General features: G+C 45.9%; 1 pseudogene; it reads left to right on the top strand.

Annotated features, from left to right (window-relative positions):
* Positions 1-4,806: 4,806 nt before the first annotated feature.
* On the top strand, positions 4,807-9,404 carry LOC112885461 (annotated as a pseudogene).
* The last annotated feature ends 1,467 nt before the right edge of the window (positions 9,405-10,871 follow it).

The raw sequence follows: 10,871 nt of genomic DNA, 5'->3' as shown, positions 1-10,871 counted from the left end.
GATGAGGCGTTTGCAATAGCCGGTTCTGTGTTAGTAAAATGCAACGTGCCATGGTACTAGGATTGGTACGGCTACAGGGTTGACACGGCTTATTCACGGACGTCAACAAACTAAACTGCAGGGTAGGATAGCTTCCACCTACTAGCATATCTTTTCCAAGAAAGGTTGGGTCTCACTGCGATCTCACACTTGTTCAAACTAGGCAGTCAAAGCAACACCACCAACACTCCACACCCTGCTGTGTTGCTGCTACTTTTTTCAAGACCCACTGACCCGGCCACACTTCCAGTCACCCCGACGTGCGTTCTTGCAGTTGGAAAGCATCCAATGCATATCAGATGGCAGCGTTCAAACCGTACAGGCAGCAGTTCAGCACAAAGCTCTTTGCAGTGACCATCCCTCCAGCCCACAGCAGTGGATGAGGCCACAGTTCTTGCAGTTGAAGTGTAGTAGCACACTCGCTCCGTGGTCCTAGTCTGACAAGACAGATGGCTCGTCTCTACCACCAGCCCCTCGTCTCGGTCTTCCTCCTGCTCCTCGCTGGCCTCGCAGTAGCCGCTGATCTCCCAGCAGCGAAGGAGGACATCACCATGCTTTACGCGGCTGTGGATCCGCCGCGGAAGAAGATCATCAGGATCTCAGTGCACTACGTCGAGCGACAACTAGTTCAGACTCGTCTTGGACGTCCATTGGATTCCAATCTGATTGGATCCGTAATGGCTCTAACGGATTTAATTTATCAAGGTATTAAGCCAGTCTCAATGCACAGTTTTATCAAGACTGAGAACTTGGTAACTGTGCCACAAGAGTGTCATAGTGATAAAACTCCCCTCACATACTATAAAACTCCACCTCCTCTCTCCTGTTAATGACAGATGACCCTATCATGTAATCAAATTTGCTGATGTGGCATGATATTTAATATCCATAAAACTTCTCATGAAACCCCACTATGACTGGGTCTTAGAGTCATAAAGTGCTATAAGTGACTGGCATTAGAGTCATAAAACGCCATAAGTGTCATAGGCCCGCTAGGGACATCTATATAAAGCGGGACCCGTGTGTGCAGTGCTCCTAATAATAAATTTTGATTTATAATCTTCAAGGATAAGGTCGGTCTCAATGGGAGTTTTATGGAGAGTTTCGTGACATTGAATTCTATACCACGTCATCAATTGTGCTGATATGGCAAGGAGAGATAAGGAGGGAGTTTCATAGGATGTGAGAGAATTTTATCATCATAAAACTCATCTGGCATGGTTACCTAGTTCTCAATCTTAATAATTGTACTATGAATTGTGCACTGAGACTAGTCTCTAGGCATCACACATGCCATCACTCATCCACAATACACGACAAGTCAAGCCCTTAATTAGCGAGTCGATATTCTACAAAACAATACATACTGTGTGAAAGTATACCTTAATTATATTGGACATGATTTTTTCTCAAATTTCAGAGACCTATTTTGTACTTCGTCAGGGGCTTCAAATTGCAGTGCGATGGCCGGTGGGGCTCATGCGTCACCAAAAAACTAGTCCCTCTGCAATATGGCAGAGGTTCCTCGTTCATTTTCCAGAAGTGTATGGCAAGTTCTGTCTGGATGAACTTTGAAAGGGAGATATGTACAGCATCCGTAAGTAGACAGGCCAATTAGGCATGTTTCATGTACTAGGTAAATATATACTCATGCATTACTACGGATAAATGCTGTATAAGTATCGGGATATGTATATTTTTTTAATCGGATATATATATAGTTGCATGTGTGTTAATTCGTAGGGTCTACATGATCGAGTCGTGGACGGAAGGCTGATCCCATCACATATGGATGGAGGCCCACATTTCAATGATAGAAGTTGGATTAAATTAAAAAATAAAAGTAGAAATGTAGATGCTTTAGAAATAGGTAAAAATAAAGATAAAGATTTTACCTACGAAATCAGCCTCGCAGCAATGTGTGGAAGATATGTATGATTGAGCCGGAATCAAGTCAAGAGTCGTGACCCAAATGCCCACGTGAAAGCCAATTGCATTAAAGAGCCCGATTCTGCGATCGTGGCTGATGAACCGCAAGTCCCAACTGCAAGCCAAACAAAATGGCGCTCCAAACTCCAAATTAACCACTGCTGATGGATCCATCGCCGGACGCGGCGGCCTCTGACTGAACAGGCTTGCCGGCCGACATTCTCTTTTTTGAAAGGAGATCACTCTGCTTTTCTTGAAAGCAAATAAAGTTCGGTACAAGAATAGGGGTTACCCATTTAACATGATAAGAGCATTACACATCAGAAAAAGGTAAAACGAAAGAAGAACGCTCAAAGCTCCACAATATCTGAAACAACCACGCTGCTCGGTGAAGTTGTGTAGCCACGTCTTCATCTTCTCTCCCCAGGTTTGCTATCTCCGTTTGATCAGGTGCTCCGAGCAAAGGTCGCCATTTCTGCACAAAAGCATTACCCGAACGGATCGCATCCAAAGGGTTTTTAGGAAAGGATTGCTAAATCATCATTTATTTCTGGAACGCCAAATGGCCCAAATTATTCCCGCGAAAATAAATTTTTTCAGACGATCAGAAAGCCTCATCCCTTTTGTAACCTTATCCCCCGTAAGGTCACTCCAGTTGGAAGGGCAACCAGCCCAGCCAAAAGTATCTCTAAGGCTTCACCATGCAAACCTCGAGATGGAACACCCAAAAAAAAGACATGGTTAGTCGATTCAACCTCACCACATAGGCAGCAATGAACATCCCCTTTCCAACCTCTCTTTTTAGTGAGGCTGCAACTTGCAGTTTGTTGTATTGTAGCTGCCACATGAAGACCTTGATCTTTAATGGGAGTTTAGACTTCCAAACATCATCTGATAATGGAATACACACACCCCTGTGTGTTATAAATCTGTAAAGGGATTTAGTTGTGAAAGATTTAGAACTATCAAGGGCCTAGGTGATGTCATCCCTAACTTCCTCATCTAGATTCACATTCTGCAGAAGACCAAGGAGCTCCTCCCAGCTCGCATTCTCCTCCAGAGATAAGCTTCGCCTGGAGTTTACCAGCCAACCATCGTCACCACAACAGTCAGCTACCAGGACCGTTGGGTCTTCACATATTCTAAAAAGATCAGGGAATTGTATTTTCAGAGGGGACTGGCCCAGCCAAGTGTCACCCCAAAAGGAAGTCAGAGACCCATCTCCAACTTTATGAATGGCGCCCCATTTAAAGAGGTGTTTGACTTTGTGCAGCCCCTGCCAAAATTGCGAGGTGCCCTTGCACTTGGAGTCAAAGAAGTTTCCATCAGGCATATATTGGCCTCCAAGAGCTTATACCAAGTATCATTGCCTCCCTTGGCGATTTTCCAAATCCATTTCACAAGCAAACACTCATTCATAATCTGACTGTTGATGATGCGAAGACCATCCTAGTCCTTAGGCCTGCTAAGAGTATCCCACTTTGCCATGTGGTATTTGAAGTCTTTTTGCGCCCCTTGCCAGAAGAACTTAACTCTCACCGAGTCCATCCCTCCATGGGAGCTCTTGGGAGTAGGTAAAAACCCATAATGTATATTGGCAAACTAGACAGACATGCATTTGTGAGAATCAGCTCCCCCCCCCCTCCCCCCCCCCATGTTTGCCTTTTCCACGGATCCAATCTTCTGGTCATTTTTTGTTTCAGACCAGCAAAAGCCAGACTTCCCAGTCTATTTTCAGATAGAGGGATACCCAAGTATCTCATCGGCCAAGCCCCCATTTGCAGTTTAACATATTGGCCATCCTTTCCTTCTCAAGTTGGTCGACTCCGAAAACATAAACCTCACTCTTGTGAAAATTAATTTCAGGCGTGAAAGCCACTCAAAGCAGTAAAGAATTAGCTTGAGATTCAGGATAGATTGATCAGAACCATCAATCATGATGACAGTATCATCCGCATATTGAATAAGCGAGATCCCCCCTTGGATCAGATGCGAGAGCACCCCTACCACTCGCTGTTTTTGCACTGCTTTATCTAGGAAGGCGCTAAGGGCATCCGCTACTAGATTAAACAGAGTAGGGACAGTGGATCACCTTGGCGCCAGTCCTTGGTAAGTTCTGAAGTAAGGCCCTCGATGTCCATTAACATTAACACAAACTCTTCCCTCCTTCACTGTTTGCATCACCCAACCAATCCCATTCGGTCGGGAGTCCTTTACCAAGCATAACTTCCTCCAAGAAATCCCATCTAACCTTGTCGTAGGCTTTTTTCAAAATCAATCTTCATGATTAAGACCTTTTCTCTTGGAGGTTTTGAGCTCATGGATGACTTCATGGCAAGATTATCACACCCTCCAAAATATTCCTCCCTTTTATGAACCCAGTTTGATTGCACCCAATCACCTCCTTGGCAATAGGCATGAATCTGTTATTCAAGGCATTAGTAAATACTTTGAAATCTACATTCAGAAGGCAAATGGATGATATTGCCTAATATTGTTTGCGTCTTTCCACTTTCGGCACCAGCGTTATGACACCCATAATTCAGCCTTTTGATATCCAAATCTCCTTTGTAAAAATCAGCAAACATGGTTAGGAGATCACCCTTGATCACCGGCCAGAAAGTCTTTGAAAAACTGAACCCCCAAACCCACTGGGGCCAGGAGCAGGAATTGCTCATCTCATCCACAATATTTTTCACTTCCAATTCTGTGAAGGGCTTAGTCAAATTTTTCAACACAGGTAAGCTCTGCCTATCTTGCCAAAAGGAGCTAGCCAACGTCATATTGCTTACTAGTTGAGATCCAAAGAGCTGTTTATAGAAGCGTGTAACATTTGTCATGATATCGTCCTGACTTCTAACCTCTCCCATCTCAGTATCCAGGGCAACAATGGTATTTTTTACGGCGTCTACCATTAGCATGCTGATGAAAGAATTGGGTATTGGCATCCCCTTCCAAGATCACTTCCATGCTGCTGCCAGTAAATGGCTTCCATTTGATAGATATTTTCCAGCTCATTCTCTATTTCATATCTCTTCTGCCACTCTTCTGCTAGCAGCTCCCTAGATTCACATAACCTATCAATCCCTTCCAGTTGCTGAAGCAAGTTAGCCCTCACTATTTTCTGTTCTCCAATTTGTTGGATATTCCAACCTTTCAGGTGTTGTCTCATAAAACCAAGGCTCCCTTGCCAGTAGGTAATAGAGTAACACCCTTCAGGTCTTCTTTGTTGGCTTGCCTCCCATTTCTCAACCACCATGGTCTGGAAATCAGGCTTAGTAGCCACTGTTTCTCAAAAAAGAAGCATCTTGGTCTGGAGGCACCATGCACCCCAGAGTCAAGAATGATAGGGGAATGATCAGATCCAACTCTTGTCAGCCCCCATGCTAGACAAAGAGGGAATCTGTCTTCCCAATCACTTGTCATCAGAAATCTATCGAGATTAACCAGCACAGGAGCAAGCTGTTTGTTGGTCCAGGTATATTTAGAGCCCACTCTTGTCACCTCTCTCAACAAGTGCTTGCCAATGAGTTCATTGAACTGGGCAATCAACGTATGATTATACAACTCAGAGCTTTTCTCACTTTCCTTTCTAATAAGGTTGAAATCCCCTCCCAAGATCATGGGGAGATATCTCTGGTTGCAGATCTCATCCAATTCAGCAAGGAATTATCCAGACAAATTGTGTTGAGCAGGGCCATAAACCACTATCACACTCCACCTGAAATTATTAAGTCTGTTCCTTAAGTCCATTTGAATACTGAACTCTCTAATGTAATGAGCCTCCACCTCAAGAGTGTCAACCTTAACACCCAAAATAATACCACCAGAATGCCCCCGGGCAGGCAACCACACCCATGTGAACTGAAGCCCACCAGCCAGCTCCAGCAGGTCTTGGTCAGAGAAGTCCCCTTTGACAGTCTTGCAGACCCACCACCTCAATTTTCTCTTGGAAAATATGTTCTCTAACTTGTCTCCTCCTAGCAGGTTTTCCTAACCCTCTCACATTCTACATCATAATCTTCATGATTTGCAAGGAGAATTAGGGGCCCTATCAGGTGGGCCATTAACCATAGGAGTATTACAGCGAGAAGAGTTATCTATCACTGACATAGCTAAGTCCTGAATGTCTTCCTCTCCTTGAGGAGCATTCTTCTTATTGATTTTTATCTATATAGGCCTTATAATTGGCTTTAGCTAAATCAGCTCTAACTAACTCCTCAGCCTTAAAAGTGTTAATTTCAGTATCAAAATCATTGCATTCAACCTCAAGGTCACCCATGACCTCTCTGAGATAGGAATTGGATGCAGAATTTAGAATTGTAAAATTGGAGTTACATACCTTGCAAAGAATCATCCCTCTTCTGTGCTCTGGCAATATCTTTGGCAGCAATAGGCACACCATCCCTAGGCACCCTTGCACTAGCTCTGGTAGCCACTGCTGGTTGTTTCTTCTTTTTCTGTCTCCCACCCTTCTTCTTTGGTTTCTGAACTTCCCACTCCTGACTGTCTTCCTTATCAGTCTGCTCCTCCAACTGAATAGCAGTATTGTCCATCAGATCCTCTCCTGTGTTAAAATCTGGTCTTGAGGACCAGCAGCAATCTCCAAAGTTGGCCACCTGTCTTTATCCATGAAATACACCCCTTCTTGATTATGGACCAGAATTTTCCCATCAGGGCACTTTGAATTCCTCTCATCAAGAGTCCCAGTATTTTCAGGAGACAAGTTTTCAGAGACCTGACTGTCTTGAGTCACTGTGCCCCCACAGGACTAAGCAAGTTGTCAGTAAGATCGCTGAAATTTTCAGCCATAGGTTGTACGCTGTCTTCAGCACCAATCTGCTCCTCAACCTCTGATATTTTTCTCTATCAGCTGTCCCTCCAGCCTTTCCATACCAATATCAGGGTGATATGCAGCCAAAGGAACAGCTCCCTCGGCTGTTACCTCCTTATCCATAGCCTCCTCAGTGGGTGATCCATCTCTAATCAAGTTGTCCATGTTATCGTCTTGAGAATCCCCCTAACTGGCTTCCATCTCTCTATCTGTAGGCCCATCTTCTTTGTCATGTCTGTCCATTTTCCTCATGTTATCATCTTCTTCTCTGTCCTTCCCCCTTTTCTTACCAGATCTGTCATCATGCCTGTTCTGGCTTCCTGGAGGCCCATCTCCTCTGCCCTGTGTTCTCCCTTGTACACCTTGTGCAATGAAACTGATTTCATACCCAACTCCATTGAAAAATATTTCTACAATGGTTCTAATCTTGGAAGGGTCCCTGCAATTAACTCGAACCCTGACTGGTTCATCCCTCAGCAGGCTGAACTCATCCACCTTGATGGGTTCAGCCACTAGAGCTGTGATCTCCCTGATAATGTCCTCCTCTCGGGCAAAGCCTGGCACCCCATGTATTTAATCCAAGCTGGCTGTAACACAGCAGATGCAGCAGGGTCCACCATTGATTTGGAAATCCTCACTTTCAGACCATAAACGCCAAGCACAATTTTAGACAATTTGGAGAAGGTATCCAGTGAATTCTGATCTGGGAAGGCTACTCTGAACTCATTTGCAGTAAATTTCCTAACCTGAAAGTCCCATTTCTCACTCATCAGGTTCTTGAGCTCATCCTCAACCTTCTCTCAGTTGCTTCCCCTTCAACAACCATGACTAACCCATTGTACTCTCTGGTATTCCTTTGTCAGGAATTTCAATCGAGTAAAAGCCCTGACCAGAGACGGCGAAGCCAAACATCTTGAGCTTTCTGTTAGGTAAACTACCACATTCCACCGCCATATGCCCAGATTGTTTGCATTTCTAACCGCCATATGCCTCAGTACATCTGAAACATTTGATAGAGTTAGCAGCTTTTGGAGTACCTGACAAGGAAGGAAGCTTCGCTTTCTCTTTCCCCAGCACGCGCGCCTTGGGCTCTTCAGCAGCTCTAGCCCTCCCTTCATCACGCGCCCCTCGCTTTGGATCAGGATTTGGATCACCATGGATGCGAGGTTGGTGAGCACCCCTGCTCCCACCTCCACCCGTGTCCCCTGCCGGCCGACATCCTCGCCGCCGTGTTCGAGACCTTCAGGAATCGTACCGACCTCGTCCGCTGCGGTGCCGTCTGCCGCGACTGGCGCGCCGCCTACGCACCCGTCCGCGCGCGCCACGACCTCTTCTCCGGTCCGGCGGCACTCCAGCCGCCATGCATGATCTACACCGCCTCGTCCTCCGACACCCACGCCGCCACCGTCTTCACGCTCTCCGGCGGAAGCACATACGAGGTCACCCTGCTGGGTCCCCTCCCATCGGTGGCAGGTACTGGCTCGGCGCTGCTCACGGCTGGCTCGCCACAGCAGACGCCGACTCCGCGGAGGTGCGGCTCGTCAACCCCGTCACCGGCCAGCAGATCGACGCGCTCCCGCCCGTGCCGACAATCGCGCACCTCAGGGGCCGCGACGCCGGCCCGATCGAGCCCGGCTACGACTACGAGATCTGCTCGTACGACTGGAGATTGGAGCAGCCACAACCCAACAACCCCCCGCGGCCTATTCCGGTGAAGGCCGGTGAGCTCGCGAAGCGCCTCGACATGCGCGCCTTCCTGTCGTCCGATCCATCGCACCGCCCGGGAGGTTGTTTCATCGTGGTTCTCCTCAACAGGCCTGACTGCGAGCTCTCCTTCGCTCGGTGGGCGTGGACGAGCGCTGGACCTGGATCGGGAGGCGAACCTCGTACGCTGACGCCGTCAACAACGACGGCGACGGCCTCTTCTACGCCCTGACGATCGCCGGGGGCATCCACGGTACGACCTCGCCGGCAGGGCCTCCGCCGTACGCCAAACGACTTTCCTGCATGACCAGGTGCACGACATCATCGACACCGACACCAAGTACCTCGTCCAGGCTCCCGGCGGCGGCCAGGAGTGGCTGCAGGTGTGGAGGATGATGGAGCCCGTGCCCACGCCGGAAGGCGGCGGCAGCAGCACACACTTGTTTACCACGGTGTGGATCAAGGTGTTCCGAGTGGACGTTGACACCCAGACCCTGGTGAAGACGGTGACGTTTAGGGAGAACACCAACCACGCGCTGTTCATCGGGTGCAACCAGGCGTTCTGGTGCCGGCCGGCGAGCACGCCGGCGTCATGCCCAACCACATCTACTACACCGACAATGAGGAGTGCTACGCGCTGTACTTCCCGGAGAGCCCAGGGATATCGGCGTCTACAATGTCGGTGATGGCAGCTTCAAGCAATTCCGCACACCTCGGCCATGGTTGAATTGGCCACTTCCTTGTTGGTTTATACCTAGTCTTGGTTCGTATAGACAATGGTCGTAGCTTGATGATCTTAGCATGAATGAGTTGTACGTAAAATGTATCTTTCGATTCAGTACGTGTGTGTGTTCACCGGCGTTGTTTGTAATTTTAAGGATTTCAATGAGAGAGGAGTTGCAATACATATTATACATGTGATTGATCTTTGGAGAACACAAAACTGGGACAGTCAAGTATAAACTGAAGAAATGAACAAGTAAAAAACAGTTGCAAGGACAACATAATAAGCTTGATGCCAGTTTCATGCATTTTTGAAGGCAGCAAAGAGATGAGGTATTTCTGAGTGTTACATGCAGCACCCATGCATGCTTTTGGTGCCATGTGTATTTAACTACAGAGATTCAACTCATCACTATCATTTTTTTCCATGTGTAGTCTCATCACCATGGAAAACACAACAGGGAAATGAGAACCCTTGACTATATTTACTAGATACATGGGCACTGACGGACTGACAGTACTGCTGCACCTCCCTTTCCCTTTATCTTCCCATTTCTCATTGCCTTGGTCTAACTGATTTTTATTGATTTCGATAATGTTTTTCGACATAGCAAACTGCTGATTTGAAATGCAGCTACTAATATTCTTTTTTGTAACTTTGTGATCTGAACGTGATGATGTTGCAAGGTGCATAACGTATTTTGCACTCTTCTTGTCTCTGTGTGTGTACTAGCTTTCGCAGGATGTATGTTCAGGTAATTTCCATTTCTTGCAATAGTGTTGATATTCAAGTAACTTCAATTTCTTGCAACAGTGTGGATGTTTCAATAGCTTCATTTGGATGTTGCAACCATGAAATTGTTACGTATTTTTTTTTATACAGAGATGGATCTGAAGGTGAATTTTCTTGATGTTGCAGTAATGGCTTTAGATGTTTCCGTAATAATATCTTGTTGCAGTTCCTTTGGTGTTGATATCCTGATTTATGAGTATGAGACTTGAATACTCGCACTAATGGGGACTTTTTATTCCTTTTTTTTTGCAAATGGATTGAAGGAGTTTCCTGCGCAAGCTGTAGCTCGAGAGCCCATATAATGTTTTATTTCGAAAACGTTGTGTGGAACAAATCATCATGTTGTTCTAGGAATTTTTTTCCTCCAAAATCAGATGCTTGAGTGGGGATTTTCATGCCCAGTTTTTTATATTGCATTGTTCAATTTTAGTGTTACTGCAATGGACATTCCTTGGATGTTATAATTGCAATTGGAGCGTTCTCATCACCCATCCGGATGCTCAATGCTAATTATATTTACAATTGAGCAAATTGCATCCACCATACAACAACTTATATATTTGTATCACTTTGATCCAACAAGCAGTAAAATGTGTGTAAATGGATGCACGAACTTATCCAGTGTGTGCATATATGGTCACGTGTTACGCTATGTAGCTGTATTCTACTACCATCACGTGGATGGCTTTATGCATGTAACCCCTACATCTATTTTGTTCTTCCGTTCGAGGTTTCTGCTTTCTTTTTGATCCCAGACATTTAGGTTTGAAGCAGGCATGCAACTATTATTTTGAGGCTTCTACTAAAAATATGCTTCAACAACATGTTATTTGAAAACTATTGAGCCTT

This window comes from Panicum hallii, chromosome 3, assembly GCF_002211085.1.
Source record: "Panicum hallii strain FIL2 chromosome 3, PHallii_v3.1, whole genome shotgun sequence".
Taxonomy (NCBI): domain Eukaryota; kingdom Viridiplantae; phylum Streptophyta; class Magnoliopsida; order Poales; family Poaceae; genus Panicum; species Panicum hallii.
The sequence above is the reverse complement of the archived record's forward strand: the minus strand, read 5'-3'. Positions and strand labels throughout refer to the sequence as shown.